Genomic DNA, 19,061 nt, shown 5'->3' with positions numbered 1-19,061 from the left:
AAAGGGAAGAGAGTATTTTTAGTCTTGGACCCAACTTGACACTACCCGTAAGTACTTTGTGTTAGTGGGCACAGCACACAATCCTGCTACTGATTTGCCAGCCAGGAAAATAATATGTTGGTTTCAGACAGATGCTCCCAAGCCCTCAATGGAAGCTGATGACTTCAAGATGGGCCGGCTGCTCTGTGGCTTCTTTGGAGACAGCTGAAATTAAGATGGGATCTGGGGCGTGACGAAGCACCAAAACTTCCAAAGATGTGCCTAAATAAGTCAGGAGCAGGGATAGGTCAGAGCAGCCACATGCTGAAATCAAAGGCATGTGTAGGAAACTAGAGCATTCCTTTGGAAAGAGATGAGAATGCTGATGGGAAATATGGTTGAAATTAATATGGGCTTGGACCATAAAGAACTGCTGATATCTGATCACTGTTCATCAAAACCAAGGCCCTTTGATATGGTTCAATCTTCTATACACATAATACCACATCTCAGTCAGCACCCACATAGGGAATGGCGAAGCAGACTTACAGCTGCCTACAATGCAAGAATACAGTCTACAGTAGAATACCAGCAGTGGAAACTTTCCAAATGATGGGAGGACTTAGATCCGAGCATTTTCAAGGCTTGGAAGAGGAAAAAAATAAAACAATAAGAAGGGTGTAAGGAAGCAAGGCCCCAATCTAGCTGCCAGATGTCCACAGTGCAATTTATACTGATTTTACTCCTTATAAATTCCAGTGGATTAGAGGCTGCCCTCCTCCCCAAAATTATATCCCTGTTTTAATTCCCTAGCCTGTAGATATTACTTTACATGGAAAGTGAGTGGATATTGTACCTTCTATGACAAAACTGGTTAAGTTAAAATCTTGGGTAAAAGGAGCTTATTATGGGTAACCCACCAATGGGTAACCCATTATCATAAGAGGCAGACAGAGAAGGGAAAGATACTTGTGATGGTTCATAGTGTCACCTTGTCAGGTGCTAGACTCACCTGGGAGACAAACCTCCAGGCATTCTAAAGAAGAGAGTTTCCAGATGGAAACTGAAGTGAGAAGACCCACCATAAATGTGGGCTGTACCATTTCTGTGGACCGGGGTCCCAGACTGCATGAAAAGGAGACTGTGAGCCGAGCAGCAGGACCTGTGTCTGCTTCTTGACTGTGATTATGTGACAATCCCCTTCCAGCTCCTGCTCCCCAGCCAGGATGCACTGAACTCTGAACTTGTAAGCCACAATAAATCCTACCTTCCTGAGGGTGCTTTCATTGGGTACTTGGTTACAACAATGAAAAAAGTAATTGATGAACACCAGAGGTGAACCTGAGAAGGCCATGTGACCACTGGAGCAGAGCTGAGATGGTGCAGCCACAAGCCAAGGAACACCCCTGGTTACCAGAAGCTAAGCTTTAAAGGGCCAGAAAAAAATCAACAGATTACCCCTGGGGCCTTCCAGAGTACAGCCCTAATGATATCTGGATGTCATCTGACTTCCAGAGTTGAGAAAGAACAAACCACTGTGATTTTAAACCAAGAAGTTTTTGTAATAATATTGTTTCAGCAGCCCCAGGAAATGATAAATCCTCAGATGCCTCAGTTTCTTGATCTGCAAAGTGGAATGGAAATTACATGATTTTGTGAGGTGACACCCATGAAGTACTCAGGAAATGTCATATACAGCAAGCAGAGTCTTGCAGAGACAGTGTCACATCGGCCCTGAGGTGTCTGTGTTAGGAGCCCAAGAGACTGGAGCAATGGGACACTGTTCAAGGTCTCATGTCCCTCACTCAGTGGGGTCCCTTAAGCCATAACTAGGAGCTAAGAGTTATTGTCTGGTAATTTTCACACAACTACCAGCAAAACCCACTTTGCTTTTGTGTGTGTGTGTGTGTGTGTGTGTGTGTGTGTGTGTGTGTGAATAAAATTATTCTGGAAGAGCCCATTTTCCTTACAGGATTACATATTGGCCACAATTTAAGCAATTGAGAACCTGGCATTTTGAGATTGTTCAACCATTGGAAAAAATATCTTTCAAAAAGATAGTTTTGAAAAAAAAATAGGACGCAGGGGAAGAAAATGGTTATTAAAAATGCTTAAGAGCCTTCCTGAACTTCAAATGGGCTCTTCACAACAATAATACTGATGATTTAAGGGAAAAATGAATCAAGACTCTATTGATTAAATGTTCCTTAAATTATATGTGGGTTTTAAAAATGTGTGGTGGTATGCAAAGCACGTTGGAGGTAAAACGTTTGGGGAAAAAAAAAGCACCCAAGACATTTCAAGAATTTGAAATGTAGCTGCAGCTACAGCCCCAGGCTCCTGAGCAAAGAAAGCCAGAAGAAACTTCCAACACATTTTATGACCCGGGAAGACAATGCCTGATCCAACAACTTCTGATGTAAGGAGTGCATCTGTCTCTTGCTATCATGGTACTGGTCTCCTCCATCCATTGTCACCTTGGCTCTCTACCCAGACCCTCAACATAGAGTTCATTCCAGAAACACAAATTAAGCATTCACACGGCACTGTGTTCTATATTCAGAGACAGGGGACACAGTGTGTGGAAGCAGGCCATTATGACTGAGGAGCTGAGAGCCATGAAGGGTGCATGGGAATAGCTTCTGCTCTAGCCAATGGCCCATCTAAGAAGAAAATCTCCCATGAGACCTGGAGTGTGGGCCAAGGGGATGACTCAGCAGGTAGAAGCTCCTGCCTCGCAAGCTGGACATTCTGTATTTGATCCCTAGAACCCATGTGAAAGGACAGATGCAGCAGAGGTCCATGTCTGTAATTCCAGCACTCCTACATCAAGGTAGGAGGAGGAGACAAAGAAAAAAAAAAGCTGGTCTAAACTACCAAATACAGCCATAGAAGCAAGATCCTGAGTCAACAAGGAAAAGGTGAGAAAACTGTTCTTTGATCTCCATATGCAACACACACACACACACACACACACACACACACACACACACACAGGCGCGCGCGATGATGGATGGGTGGATGGATGGATGGATGGATGGATAGATAGATAGATAGATAGATAGATAGATAGATAGATAGATGATTGATTGTTTGAGATAGACACAGGCAGGCAAACAAACAGACAGAGATAGATGATAGACAGACAGACAGATGATTATTGATAGAGATAGATAGGCAGACAGACAGATGGACATACAGAAGGACAGAGATAGATGATAGATAGATAGATAGATAGATAGATAGATAGATAGATAGATAGATAAAATGTAAAGGCCTGAAGGGTGGGTTAGCACTGGATAGATGCAGAGGGAATGTAGATGGAGGAGAGATTGAGAAGGGAAGTGAATGTCTTGTACACAGAAGGTCCCGAGGCCAGATGCACGGGATGTTTAAAGTAGCCCATACCTGCGGTTCCAGCACTCTGGAGGTTTAGCAGGAGGATCATGATTTTTGAAGCTACTCTCCATGCCCCTTTTCCTCTCCACCCTCCAGAAAAGACAAAAAGGTCAAGAGGCCATTGCCCGGCCCCTTTCTGGGCTGCCCACTCAGCCTCCTGTCATCAGCTGCCAGATTCAACTTCCTGCCAGCTCACACTGGGACCTTTGAGTGCCCAGATTGTTGAGGCAGAGAATTTTCTTACCCTCCTCTCCTCCAGAAACTCACTGGTACATCCAAGCCTAGAGGTACCATGGAGGCTCTGGAAAGCATGTCTTGTGGTTCCTATGGAATCATCTCAGCATAAGGACTAAGTCTGTCCCCAGCAACCCGGCCCTCACCAGGACAGAGCCAGCTTGACCCTTTCCAGCATGTGTCTCTTACTCAAGCTGTGCCATGTCCATTTCCACTCCCCATCCCTCCCACCAGTTCTAAAGTGCGGCCTCTCTCTGTCTCCATCACCACAACCTGCACAGAGCAACAATGTAGCAAGATGGGTTGGGCACATGAGCCCAGAGAGCCTCTAGAGGGAACAAGGGACACCTGGAGGCCAGCATCCCCACCTCCTTCAGTATTCACTGGGAGCAACATCAGTCCCTCCTCTTCTGTCTCTGGACCCAGTCTTGGTGCTCGCACAGAAGCAGCTGTTACTCATAGACAGCCATGCATTACTGGGACCATTTCCACTAAAGCCTTTCTACTATGACCTCCACAAGAACGGGGATTCTAAGTCTATTGTTCATCCTTGCTTCCCTGCATGTGGCCCAGTGCCCAGAACATGACAGTGCTTAATAAATGTAGCAAAGGGCATGAGTGTGTGGATATATCAATCACTCTGCACTTGGCTTGTTATTGTTGCCTCAAACCTCACCACAACCTGGTGAGGCAGGGAAGCCAGAACCTCATCAGAGACTCAGATCAGACTGACCCCAAACCACACAGCATCAGGAGGCAAAATAGTCTGCAGAGCAGGCTTCTCAGTTGCACAACACTAAATCCCACTCCAGCCTTGGGCCTCATTTTCCCCACACCATTGCTGGGTCTCTTGGTGTCATTGCCTTGTGCCCGTCAATCAATCAGAGCACCCAGCAAGGTATGGAGAGAGAAAGAGAAAGAGGGGGAAAAACATCAGCCCTTAAGAAGTGAGCTTCAACTATTCAAAAACTACATATTTGGCTCTGAGATATTGCGCCACCCCCTTCTCTTTCCACAAAGTGGTACATGGCCCATTTATATATTTAATTAGAATGGATTAAAATTAATAACATCTTGAGTGGTTCCTGACCCTTCTTGAGATAATTGGAGACACCCTGGGGTGATAAGAAACCAGGAGGAAGAATTGCTGATCTAACTAACCGCGGCTGAGCTTTTTCACGTGTCTGTAATCAGCGTAGCCCCTAATCACCCTCTGCATGGTCCTTAACAAAGACAGGTATCCTTGTGATTTGGAATTGCATCTCATCCCCTGGGCTGCAGAGCTGAAGGCATGCCCTGGGCAGGCAGACAGGCTGAAACTTGTCCCGGCTGCTTTCAACAACTAGCGCGCAGCTTACACAGACATGTTAACAGAGTCTATTATTTCTGATTATAGGTGCAGATGTGTAGATACAAAAGGTATTGATCAAATACTATGTGATCAAGTGCATTCACATTCCTTAACCAGTTCATTCTTCACAACAATCCCTGGGTGCAGGGATGAGGCTGTGTGATGCAGTGAAGGGAACAGAGGTCAAAGATAGCACAGTAGCCAGATTTAGTCTGGAAACCTAGCCCCGGGGGATCAGTGACCACCAACATACCATGAGAAGGAGCACCTTTGCCCCTTTTCTTAAATCAGCAAATGTTAATTGTACACAATAATATGAAGAGAATCTGACTAAAGTATATCCTATGCATGCATGCAAATGTCATGATGTCATATAAGCATATAAGCATATAAGCATGTCACCTTCTACTAAGACTCACACAATCACAGCTTAAAATCAGGCATTCAAAACAAGCATCTATAGTTACAAAACCCAGGACTAAAGTGACCGCCTTCACTGAACCTGCATTTGTAGACCAAACAAATGAATGAGAAAGAGCTGAAGAAGATACTAAGACTGCCCCTAGTAGAAAAGGAAGTCAGAGTAATGAGTAGAGCCTCTTGGGTTCCTGACATCTGCACTGCACTTCATGGGCTTAGTACAGGAGAGAACCAGCGCTGGATGTAAACCCTGGCCTTTCACTTCCTGTGAACAGTAGATAGAATACAGGTGGTCATTTGAATAAGTATGGCCCCCGCAGACTCATGTATTTGAATGTCCACAGGGAGTGGCACTATTAGGAGGTGTGGCCTTGTTGGAGTAGCTCTGGGCTTGTTGGAAGAAGTGTGTCACTGTGGAGGCAGGCTTTGGGGTTTTATATGCTCAAACTAACCTACACCCCATGTGGGACACAATTCACTTTCTGTTACCTGCAGATCAAGATGTAGAACTCTCAGCTCCTTCTCCAGCACCGTGTCTGCCTGCACGCTGCCATGCTACTTGCCATGACAATAATGAACTAAACCTCTGAAACTGCAAACCAGCCCCAATTAAATGTTTCCTTTATAAGAGTTGCCATGGTCATGTATCTATTCACAGCAATAGAAACCCTAAGACAATGTGTAACCTTGGGAAAGTCACCTTAGGCCACCCAATGATTCCCTTCTACTTCTGTAAAACAAGGTTAGTACATGCCAATCTGAACATGTCAATTTGGCTCAAGCCAAATCAGCAGCATTAGAGCTGCTGTGGACTTCTATAGTCAAATTACTAATGACAATAACCACACAGTCATCACTGGGTGAGCGCCTGACACGAGGAGTCACATGATCACACAGAGAAACCCAACTGTTTCCATGATTCTTTCTGCCTTCTTATAAAGCAAAGACAGCAGATCTCCAAGTCCAGAGTGAGATAATGAACCTTAATTAGTCATTGAGAAAGGGGAGCATTTGCTACCTTTCTTGGAGTAACCCCAAACATCAAAGGCTGTCACCAACTCCTCCTTCCTCCAAACCTGGGGTGGTCTTCTTCATTCCCATCTTGGCAAAATGCCCCACATTATCTAAAAGGTCCCCCGTTCTCTTTGTCATCCATCCCTCAGAGGACAGGAGCAAGCACACCTGTTTCAGCAAATGAGGACCATACTCTTGAGCAGGGAAGAATTTCTGGGTCAAACTGGGTCAAGCCAGATCAGCAGCATCAGAGCTGCTATGGAATTCTGTAATCAAGTCAAAGCTGGTTCAGCCCACAGCCATTTAATTTGGGGTAGACAAGATTTAGCTGAGTTGAAAGAAGGGGGAAGCAAGCTTGCAGAAAAAGATTGATTTCAGTGAAACACAAATTCATACTCACTAAATGCTTTAACACTTCAGAATCAATTAAAATGAAATGGAGAAAACGGCACAAACAGAATGATAGCAGACCCAATTGTTAAAAAAAAAAAAAAAAAAAAAAAACAGGAGGAAGCAGGAAGTAGGGAGACTTACTTACAAGGAGGGGTTGTTGCAGAGTAGAAGGACTACAATCTAGAGGCACTCCCTCAGGAAAGAGGAGGTGCTGGGGCTCTGAGAGATGTGCTTTTACAGACCTAAGGGGCAGGTGAGCAGCGTGTTCTGGATATGGGTCAGGAGTTCTCAAAGCTGAGTGACTACCAGAATCAGCTTTTCCCAGACAGCTAGGGAGTTAAACATAGATTCTGAGGTGGACTTCCTAGGACTATACTTTGTTAGTTCTGGGGTAAACTAGGAATTGGACCATATAATCACCCCTGGGACCCAGTGATATGGGGACCATACTTTGAAAAGCAAGGTTTATAGCAAAGATTTTAAGTTATACCCTCTCCTTTTCCCCTGTGACCTGGCAGCTGCTAGGGCCACAGCATCCCACATCTTTAGGATTGCTGGAGAAACAATTGTCTTGGAGACAGAGAACAAAAAGAATTTGCATTCACCTCTATAGAGAAGTTGAGGCCTTTGTGGGTCATGTATAGAAGGAAGAATCAACAGAACAAGGATTCTGAATACACAGAAGAAAATGGAAATCCATCAGCCTCCTGGCATGGATAGCCCATCTCCCACAGGTACAAGGAATGACTCAAAGTGAAGCTGGACCTCTTTGGCATACAATTCGACAGTTCCTTATAAAACTAAACACAATCTCACTGTATGATCTGGCCTTTGCGTTCCCTGGTATTTACCCAAAGAAGTTGAAAATTTACACTCACATAAAACCACCCCCCAGATATCTATGACAACTTTATTCACAATTGACCAGGACACCCTTCCATAGGTAAATGGACAAATGAACCATATTGCATCAAGATAGTGGATTTTATTCAACAGGAAAATAAAGGAGTTATCAAGCCATGGAAAGACAGAGATGAAAATTAAATACATAGTGCTAAGTGAAAGAGGCCAGCCTGAGAAGACCACATACCATATGATTCATCTTTACAACATGCTGGGAAAAACAGATGAGGAAGGCAGTAAAAAGATTAGCAGTTTCCAGGTTTGGGGAGGAGGAGTGAACATTTGGAGCAAAGCATCATTTTAGAACAGTGATTATTCTGTAGGTTACTATGATGGTAGGTGCATCATTTACCCAAATCCACAGAACATACAACGCCAAGGGAGAACCCTTGTATGAGTGTAGGCATATTGTATTGTATTGGTGTAGGATGCTGATGGTGGGCAAGGTTGTGTATATAGGTAGAAGGCATATGGACACTGTACTTTATGCTCCGTTTTGATGTGAGCCAAAAGTATCTCTAAATATTGAAGTTTGTTCATGAAGGAGAAGTGCCTGGAGACTGCTGGTCTCATGAAGTATGGGGTGTGCTAGGGAGGCTAACTGTTGAAAGGTAGCTTGAGAAATACAATGGTAGTAAATCTATTAGCCAGGCACTAATTTCTTAATGGGTTCATGAAGAAATGCAGGAGTGAGTGAAGGGGCTGAAAAAAAAGAAGAAGTGGTCCAGGCTCTCTTTCTTACTACCCTTACTGAAAAGAGAAGACAGATCTCAATGAGGGAGCAATCTGTCTGTGGTGTTTGAAATTTCCAAAGATCCCTTAATCCTCACAAAGAAAACAGTTCAAACAGGTGCATAAACTAGCAAGTTAAACAGGAAGCCTCAGCATCACTATTCCTTGGGTGAGGCCTCCTAATGCCCCTTATTGCAGGATCTCCCGGCCTGCCCCTAATAAGGGGCTTCTCTCCTTCACGAGAGTCCTATAAAACGCATAAATATTCCTCAGGGAACCGAGAGAGCTCCTAACAGTCTTTAATAGACATCATAAAATGAAGGATAAAATGTGTGAAAGGAGATTGGTCATGATAATAGTATGAGACAGGAGAGTGGTGAATTTCCTAACCCCTCCCTGGCTGAGTTTTATAGCAGAAAGATTCCTACTAGAGTTAGGAGCCTTCCTGTAAGAAGAGGGAACTTCCTGTCTCTGCTCAGAGACTCCTGGACAGTTGAACTAGGAGGTCTCAAAGCCAGCGACAGAAAACTTGCTAAAGGTCTTACAGCAAATGGCACACCTGGCTGTGACTTCCTGGCCTAAATGGAGAATTTCAGTGTTCTTTGATTGCCTGGGTGATGAAGATACAAGCCAGGATATATACTAACCAAGGCTGTACCTGAAATAAATTTGGCCCTGGCAACAAGGAGCCCCAGAACCCACATACCCTGTGAATCCAGAAGCCAGATTGTTGATGGAAACCATACCTGAGCTTTGTCTACAAACTGGAAAGGAACTCTAAAACATGCTAACAGGCAGGTGTCAAAGCCAGCATGTGGGGCTGAGCATCCATGGACCAGGAAACAAGGCAGATTCCAGAAAGCTGTTTCCCAGAATGGGTGCTATAATAGGTTAGCAGGGAGCACCTGAAGGCCATAGAACACAGGGGGTTGACTGAGTTGGCAGGATATCCCACAGCTAACAGACCACAAAGCCCTTCGCTCATGTTCTGGCATGCAAGAGGAGCATAATACGCAGCAGCTTCTGGCAGTGACAGCATCGAATATGTACAGAGGAGCTATGGTTGCCAAGAGCTGCAGTGTATTAAGCTCCTATGCATGCCAGGACAGGAGCAAGGGAATTTTCATACATAACCACAGGTTGTTCCCTCAGTGCTAAACTTGAATCTGACCACCCTGACCTATAGACATATGCATAACCCCAGGATGACGAAATAATATTGAGACAATACAACCTGGATCTAAGGCACTTATTCCTGGCCCATTACCAATATCCAGGGCCCTTGAGTCTCCTAACACTTGGGTTTTTGTCTCATGATCTATACATTCCTTTGTCTGGATAGCCATATTATGACAGTATGAGATCTCAGAACATAAGACTTCCTGCTTCTTAGGTTCATCTCATTGATTTGTTGCAACCATGCTCAGGACTCCCTGGGACCCCAGCATAGCTCATCCCGCTCATATTGACATGTGGCCCACTGCCTTCTGTCTGTCCAGGCTTCATAAGCAAAGCAATGAGAGGCTTCATGGGGACACAACAACTGGCCAACTTCAACAACATAGGTCTTCGCACACAAGTCAAACCTAGGAACCTGGGAAGGCTCCAGAAACTGCTCTCCAGATTGGTGCTGTGATAGACTCACAAATGGTACCTCAGAGACACGAATATGGGAGTTCTCTGAGTCTCTGGGGTGAGCAGACATGAGTAGAACTTTTCTTGTAAATTTTGCTCTCTGGCAAGATGGCAAGTGACTGACAATGTTTTCTGCAGATAACCTAAGATTCCAGTGTGTTCTAGTGTTGTCCCAAAGATGCAACAGCAGCCTAAAACATGAGAAAAAAATCAAATGCAGAAGAACAAGACTAGAAGACTAGGAAAAAAGTGAACAGCAGCAACCTTGGAAGAGAGGCTTAGTGAAAATCCTGAAAGAATTGACAGGTATTGGAACAGAAAAGATAGGAAAATTATTCAACATGAAAACAAGATGAAAAATTGGTCATGTTTCTCTTGCAGTGAAATAAGTATGGATGAGGTTGTTTTGTTTTGTTTTTTTTAAAGATAGCATTTATCATAGCAATGAAACAAATAAGGGAGTAGAAGAATCTAAAAATGATGCTTGAATTGCTCATGGGAGATTTTAGAAAAATTTATTGAAACACATGAATAGCTACATCTAGTTCATGGGCAGGAAGAGACAATACCATAAAGATATCACTTTGAGGAGAATTGACCTATATATTCCATGATATTCTAATAAAAATCCACAACAAGGTGATTGTGGAGCTTTTACAACTTTTCTAAGTTGTCTTAGAAATAAGTAACTAAATGTATAAGTGGGCATGTGCACACACATATATAAAATGTATGATTTATTCAAACTAAGACAAACATAAATTAAAACTACACTTAGATTCTAATTCAAAGTGCATCTAAAAATACATGGGGAAACAGTACTTTCAAAATGGTATTAATGTCATAGAGGAGAAATCTTACTGAAGACTTATGAGGTTAAATAAAGCCACGTAATCCCAAGTTTGAATGGGAAGTGTAAGAGCTCATGATGTATTGTGTGTACATATGCTTATGTCCAGAATATATAGAAGTCCAAAGTATTTTTCTAATGCCATTCATTAAATTCCAGAAATAATGACAAAGTCAATAGCAATAAGAGTTCAGATTATAGTTTTTCTGAAAAACGTTAACAGGAACCAAGAGTGTTTAAGCAAATCTGGAGAAGGAAATGTCCCAACTCAGCCTGGAATATCTTGTACTTTCAGGTTTCAGAGATGCTGACAAAGCTTATGAAGCCAGGTAAAAGATGGCAGAAGCTAGCTCAAGAAGTTTCCACTGGCCATAAATAGAAATCCTTGGACATCGATTAGAATGGTGACCACAGTTGGTTAAAACACAACTGACATATTGAACCCTTAAATGTATAGTGTGTGTGTGTGTGTGTGTGTGTGTGTGTGTGTGTGTGTAGAAATAATCCTTTATGAAGTAATTCCAGCTAAAACCTAAGAAGGAATGGTAAAATGGACATCACTGGGAGTAATTTGTATTCAATCAGTCAGTCTAGGCCATGATGCTCCATAGATAGCTATGGTAGTTTGAATTTAACTGGCCCCCATAAGCTCACAGGGAGTGGCACTATTGGGAGGTGTGACTTTGTTGCAATCTTTGTTGTTCAAAGATGTGCGTCACTGTGGGGTGGGCTTTGAGGTTTCATATCTGCTCAAGCCACGTCTCAGACCACTTCCTGTTGTAGGAAGTAGGTTCTGTAGGGTCAAGATGTAGGACTCTTAGCTTCTTCTCCAGCACCATGTCTGCCTACATGTTACCATGTCGCACCATGATGATAATGGACTAAATCTCTGAAAATGTAAGCCATCCCCATTAAACGTTTTTCCTTTGTAAGAGTTGCCGTGGTCATGGTGTCTCTTCACAGCAATAGAAGCCCTAAGACAAGAGCTGAATATGACATGGCTCCTCAAAGCTTTTCATATCAATGCCTGTTAGGGTTTATTTCTCCTCATCCCTGCAATGAACTTGAGTTTCACTAAGTCAGAAAATATTTATAAAAAATATAGTAAACCTAGGGACATGTTAAATGATACTGCGGTGATGCAATAGGAAAATCTAGATGTTATATTTCAAGTTTGAAACCTCCCATCAAGCTCTTGCTGCAAACACTTGACTCCAGATGGTGGAACTATTTGAGTAGGTCCTGTCATCTTTGGAAGGTGTGAATGGCTAGAGTGAATAAGTCACAGGGGTGGGCCCTAGTTACTACCACAGCCTCGCTTCTTGGCTTAACTTAATAGGAACTGCCATTGTCATGGGCCACTGCCACCATGAGCTGAACAGTACCACTACCCCTCCCCTACTGAGATAGACTGAGACCATGAGCTGAAATAAATATTGCCTTTCTTATTTCTGTCAGGTGTCATAGTCACAGCAACGCAAAATTAACTAATACAGCAGAACATGAAAAACTCTTGATGAGCCATAACTGAATTTTGATTCAACCAAAGTTTCTACTATATGCATTTAAAAAATTGTCTTTGTTAGTTGTGTATATGAAGTTATTCCACTTTAGATGTGACAGTCATGCTAAGAACACTTAAAGGAATTATAAATATTAGCACAGGAACAAAAATTATCAACATAGCATAGAAGACAATGGTGGGAGAACCTGCCCCACTGAGCATCAAGAATTACTGGAGAGCTATTGTCACCACAGTAGACAGTGTGACAACCATGCGGGAAGAGACAAATTGACTAATGGAACTGAGTAGGGAACTGAGAAATAGATCCATTATGTGTATACACACAGTTTTTGACAGAGCTAATTTTTCAGGTGAGTAGGAGACAGTAAGACTAATCAATATTAGGTGCTGAGACAATTAAATTGATTATCCACATGGAAAAATAAACCATTCAAGAAGAGAAGATCAATAAATTCAACTGCACTAAAATTAAGAATTACTACTGTTCACCAAGACAGCTGGGAAAGGGCTGGGAAGACGGCTCAGTGGTTAAAAGTACTTGCTATTTTTCCCAATGACCAGAGCTCAGTTCTCAGCACCCATGGCAGGTGGCTCACAACCACCTGTACCTTAACTCAGGAGATTTGACACTGTCTTCTGGCCTCCACAGGCACCTGCACATGTGCAGTACGTTCATACAGACACATAAATAAAAATAAAATCTAATACTTTAAATAGTTTTAATATAGCTGATAATAAATAAGAAAATAGTCCAAACTGGGTTTTTGAACTTAAGATGTGGGGTGTGTGTGTGTGTGTGTGTGTGTGTGTGTGTGTGTGTGTGCACATATGCTGATTAATTTTGATTGCCAGCTTGATGGGATTAAGATATGCCTAGAGCAATAATAACTCCTTTGAGTATGGCTATGAGGACATCTCCAGAGAGGATTGACTGAGGGAGACAGATTCACTCTAAATGTGGGCAGCAACTTCCCAAGGACTAGGGTCCTGAAATGAATAGGAAAGGGAAATGGAGAAAGGCAGCTGGGCACCAGCATCCATCTCCATCTCCTTACCCATCTGCCCAGATGTGAGGCAGCAGCCCTATGCTCCTCCAGCCATGCCTTCCCCACTATGATGGGTAGCTCTTTCAATCTATAAGCAGAAGTAAATCCTTCTTTCCTTAAGTTGCTTCTTATCAGATATTTGGTTCCCAGGGTGACAAAAACAATGTAATATGATACTCAATTATTAGAATCCAGAATGTGTATTTAATGCCTAAAACCCAATGAGACACAATCCAAACTAAAATATGGAAAATTCCTAAAGAGATACTCTTTCTGAGATTTTTAAAAATGGTGTGTGTTTGTTTGCACATACATTATACCATGTGCATATAGTGCCCCAAGAGGTCATCAGGTTCCCTGAAGCGAGAGTTCCAGGCCATTGTGAGCCTGTGTTCTCTGCAACTGAGCCATCTCTCCAACTCGCCGAGTAGATATTCTTAGGATGAAAATAGCTAATAAACTTATTTTTGCACTGTGTGATGAAGAAATGCTTAATTGAAGATAAGATAGAGTTGTCTTAATTGATATTATTTTTAATTGAATTAATAAGATAATCTATATCTTAACTGAAGATAAGATATAGACTGAAGCTGTATCTGTTAGACTCAAAGAATATTGCAATACAACTTACTAGTGAAGGTACACTAATGGCAAATCACACCATGTTCCAAGGGGAAAGCTAACTCTTTCCCTTTGGAAACCAAATAAACAATCCTTTGCTTTGACTGTTACTTACAGCTTGGTAGTTCTAATCCCAGGCAATGCTGAATTTACTTCCAGATATGCTTAGAGTAATGTTTATAGCATTTTTTTCTAAAAATGACTGAAAGCAATTCAAACATTTACAAACACAAAAATACATGTAGTATAGTCACACAAGGGCATAGTATGTAGTAGTGAAAATTAATGAAGGACAGTAAGTGGATCATCATGAATGACCTCTACAAGCCCTGGAAGAGGAGAAAGCAAATTGCATATGAATATTGATAGCACGATACAATTTTTATGAAGTAAAAGAGAACAAACAGGAAATTTGAGCAGCATGGTGTTGATCAATATAGATACATAGAGGAATGTTCTAGAGACCCACAGGTTCGTGTGGACCATGAATAGACAATGTAGGAGGAAGAGCTTCAGTAGTATTAGTCTCAGAATGTTTTATACCAACTTTTGATGTTGTGTTTCTTTATTATTACATTTAACCATTTGTGTATTTTACATATCTGTTCCTGAAGATAAAGTTAAATGACATTGCTGACTCCCTTAGGCCTTAGGTGGGTCTGGTTTCCCACAGGGAGTGTCAGAGTAGGAGACGGAGATATCATGTCCAAGACCCACAGCACAGCTGCAAGGATCAGCATCCAAGAAGATTCTTGCTGACAATGCAAACACACTCCCAAGCATGTGAGGTTATAGACAAAGTTCTCCCAGGCTGGTAGCAATATCTGAGGCTAAATTTCCATTTGTCCATAAAACATGGGGCTGCCTTTGCAAGCAAAACCACAAAGTCGCTGCTCTCAGCCAAGCTGGATGACCTAATTCAGATGCTGCAGCTATGCTGGCTTGCATAGACCCTCCACCCTGCTGCCTCCATTTCAGTCTCTGGAAGAATGCCGGAGACACTTCTTGTCATCCAATTACACAAATACTTTTGACATCTAACTCATCCTCGGTACTTCTCTGGGTACTGGGAGTGTAGAAATTAGCAAGATAATGTCTTTGTCCTTTGTAATACCAAATAGGAATAAGAGAAAGAAGAGAAGGAACACAAAGTAAGTATGGCATGCACTCCCTCTGGCAAAGTTCCTGCCATTGGACCAGACATCACAATGAGGCAAGAAAGCATGGCTCATGAAAATCATGTACTGACAGTCGCTGCATCTCCATAGAAGCCAATTTTAGAATCTCAAAATCAAGTGATGCCCAGAGGATTTTCTCTCTAGTTCCTCCCACTTTTCTTATGGGTTTTTAAATATATATACAGAGGAAAGAAATTATATGTCACAATATTTACAATGATATGTTGTCATAGGTAGCTTCAGCTGTCTACTTGACCCAGCCCAGATTCACATAAGGGAACACCACTTGAGAGATTGAAATTAGCCTGTGACCCTGTCTGTGAGCAATTATCTTGATTAGTGATAGATATAGGGGGTCCAGCCCAATGTGGACAGCAGCATTCCTAGGCGGGTGGTCCTGGGATGTATAATAAAACCAACAGAGAATGAGTCAGAAAGTGAGTAAACCAGTAATCAGCATTCTTCCATGGTTTCTGCTTCAGTTCCTGCCCTGACTACCCCAGTGATGGGCTGTTACCTGGAATTGTGATCTCAGATAAACTTTATCCTACCCCAAGTTGCTTTTTGCCTCAGGGTTTACTACAGCGATAGAAAAGCAAACTAGAATATATGTCTAAGGATGGAAAGAAAGATATGGCAGGTAGGTAGGAAAGAAAGAAGGAAGGGAGGGATAGAGAAAGGGATGAAAGAAAGAAGTAAAAAAGAAAGAAAGGAGAGAGAAAGGGACAGAAGATGGACTAAGACATGTCCATAGGTGGAGGACCCAGGAGCCTGGTGTCCTAGAGTCCCTACCACCTGACATTCTTCAGTGAATTTACTTTGTACACCCACAAGCAGGCAGATGAAGTCAGTAGAGAGTATACACAATTTGTCATGCTGAAATTCATTTCTTTTTCAAGGCTAGTTGACAGAACCACATTTGGATGGGGAAATGGTAGGAAGGAGTGAGGCATGTAGCTGATGAGCTTCACGTGGCCTAGCTGCCTGGAGCAATGAGGTCGGTTACTGTTACCACAGCCAAAGCTAAGTGGCCAAGAGTTAAAGGGACAGGACTTTCTCCGTGGAGTTTGAGTAGGCACAGTCTGACCCTGCATAGGCTGGAGAGTAGGTCACTGTGAAGATGGAGATTGCAGATGAGAAAAAAAAAACAGGACCATTGATCAAAAATATATGCAAGATGATAGGGCCCCAGATCCTCTCTCTCCATGCAGTTTGGCAATAGCCCTTTCTCTAATCTGGCAGGACACTCAGTTATCGTTGTTCTCTGGGAACAGAAATGAAGGAACTAAGAACTCAACCAACAGGGATAGCACAGGGCTGTGATGCCATAACATACTAAAAACTAACAAGAGTTGGCAACTGAACAAAGATACCATAGGACCACATAGCACCCAGACTGACTCCCAGACAGGAGATTTTTTTAAAAGTCCTCCCTGGGAAAATCAACCAACTCAAAGGGAACAACCCTCGAATATGAACAGTTGGGGTGGAAGGAAAGAGTCAAAGACGTAGAAGGTCACAGCTCCATCTCTGTGCTCATCTCCAGGTGCTCATCTCTACTCAGTCACACCGGAAGCCCTGATCATCAACTGGGTATTTATCCCAAACATGTGAGTGGACCCCCAAGAATCACCAAGCAGTGAAGGAATATCTGCCAGAGTAGACAAAAGTCATGAAAGAACCAAAACGCAGATGGCAGGAAGAAAGGGAATGAGTGCAATATCCTTAGAGGGGAAAAATCCCATGTGCACAACAGAAAGTGTGTTTTGCTAATAAATCTGTAAAGCAGAGCAGAAGGATGGAAAAGAGAAGAGAAAATAAAGAAGATTGGAGAAACTGCAGTGGAGGATATGTGAATGTTAGGTGTAAAAATAGGGAAAACACACAAGATTGAGTTACCAAAGAAATAAAAATTCCCCCAAGTGGCACATACTTACAGATTGAAAGAGTTCTTTGAAAGCTGAGCTTGTGACAGGGGGAACCAATATGAATGCCACAATGGTATGAAATGTCACATTACCAGGGCTGGAGAGATGGCTCAGAGGTTAAGAGCACTGACTGCTCTTCCAGAGGCCCTGAGTTCAATTCCCAGCAACCACATGGTGGCTCACAACCTTCTGGTGCCCTCTTCTGGCTTGCAGTCATACATGCTGTATACATAAAAAATAAATAAATAAATAAATAAATAAATAAATAAATAAATAAATAAATAAATCTTTAAAAACATATCACCAGGGACAGGCATTATTCTAAAAAGTATCATCTATGGATTTTTAGAGAGAGAGAGAGGTATCCAATAAGGAATAAAGCAGGAAAAAGGAAGATGGTGGGACCCACAGGCTGGTGGTGGTAAAGGAAGTCTCAGGGTGAGAACTGTGATGGTTAAGTGTATTTGTCAACTTGGCTGGCTCTGGAATCAACTAAGATACATGGCTCTGATGGGACTGTGAGGATATTCCCTAGAAAACATTGCAAGTTGAGGGAAGACCCTGTTCCAGACTGGGCATCACCTTCTTATGGTGTCCAATATGTAAAGAGGGCTGAGGGGAAAGCCATGCTACTTGCCTGTCCAAATTTGCCCCTTGCCGGTGAGTACATCTATTCTGTTGTTCACCTTCTACTGCTGTCTTTCACTGAAAACAGAACACAGCTTCTCAGGCTTCCACAGTGGACTGGAGACCAGCAGCTCTCCAGGAATACTCAAGGTCTTGGGTACCAGATTGAAACTACTGAAGCATCCGACCTAGTGGATTGAAGACCTATCAGACTCAAGACTGACAGAGAAGAAGAGAAGAGGAGAGGAGAGGAGAGGAGAGGGGAGGGGAGGGGAGGGGAGGGGAGGAGAAGAGAGAATTCAAGGGGTCAGTCCCACAGCCTTGGGACTGTAGCCAGTGAGAAAGCAAGCTACTCAGCCTTGGAGGTTGAGTTCCTGCCTGTTAGCCTGCTGCCATCACCCATCACTGCCATAGTCGTGTCTGAGGACTGAGATGGGAGAGATTAGCAAAAAAAAATAAACACCCGTCACAATTTATCTGACAGATTCGTAAGAACTCTGATTCTTGTTCCTTGGACTATGTGTTAGTCATCTCAGGCTCCCCTATTGAAATGCCACAGACTGAGTGTCCTAAACAATAGGCATTCATTTTTCACAGCCATAGAGGCTGCATGTCCATGATCAAGGTGCAAACAAGTTAGATTTCTAATGAGGTCTCTCTCCAAAGGGACATCTATTCATTACTTCCAGCCATATATGGAGAAAGGGGTAGAACCCAGTGCTTTCTGGTATATTCTAGCAAGGAAACAAACACTGTTGGATTAGAGCCTGACCTTCTGACCCTATTTAGCCTCAATTACTTCCGTAGGGTTCCTCTCCAAACACAGCCACACTTAAGGTTTAAGCCTTTATGGTTTGCATAGGAAATGTCCTCTTACAGGCTCTTGTGTTGCAGGCTTGCTGGAGGAAGTATGTCACTGTGGCTTTAAAAGGGCTTTAAGGCTTGCTTCAGAAGGCTCTTGCATTCCCAGTGTGCTCTCTATTTCCTACTTGCCGTTTGAGACATGAGCTGTTAGCTGCTGCTTCAGCCTCCCGGCATCTGCTACCTCCACTAGGCCATCAGGGACGCTAACCCTCTCACACCATAAGCCCAAAAGAAACTCTCCTACAAGTTGCCTTGGTCATGATATCTCATGACAGCAGTAACTAACACACCACTTATTTTGAGTGGAAAATGACCTCGGTATTATTGAAAAATTGAATAGAACGTGTGCATGAAACTCGGTC

Source organism: Peromyscus eremicus, chromosome 5 (genome assembly GCF_949786415.1).
Source record: "Peromyscus eremicus chromosome 5, PerEre_H2_v1, whole genome shotgun sequence".
Classification (NCBI taxonomy): Eukaryota; Metazoa; Chordata; class Mammalia; order Rodentia; family Cricetidae; genus Peromyscus; species Peromyscus eremicus.
This window is presented reverse-complemented; position numbering follows the sequence as displayed.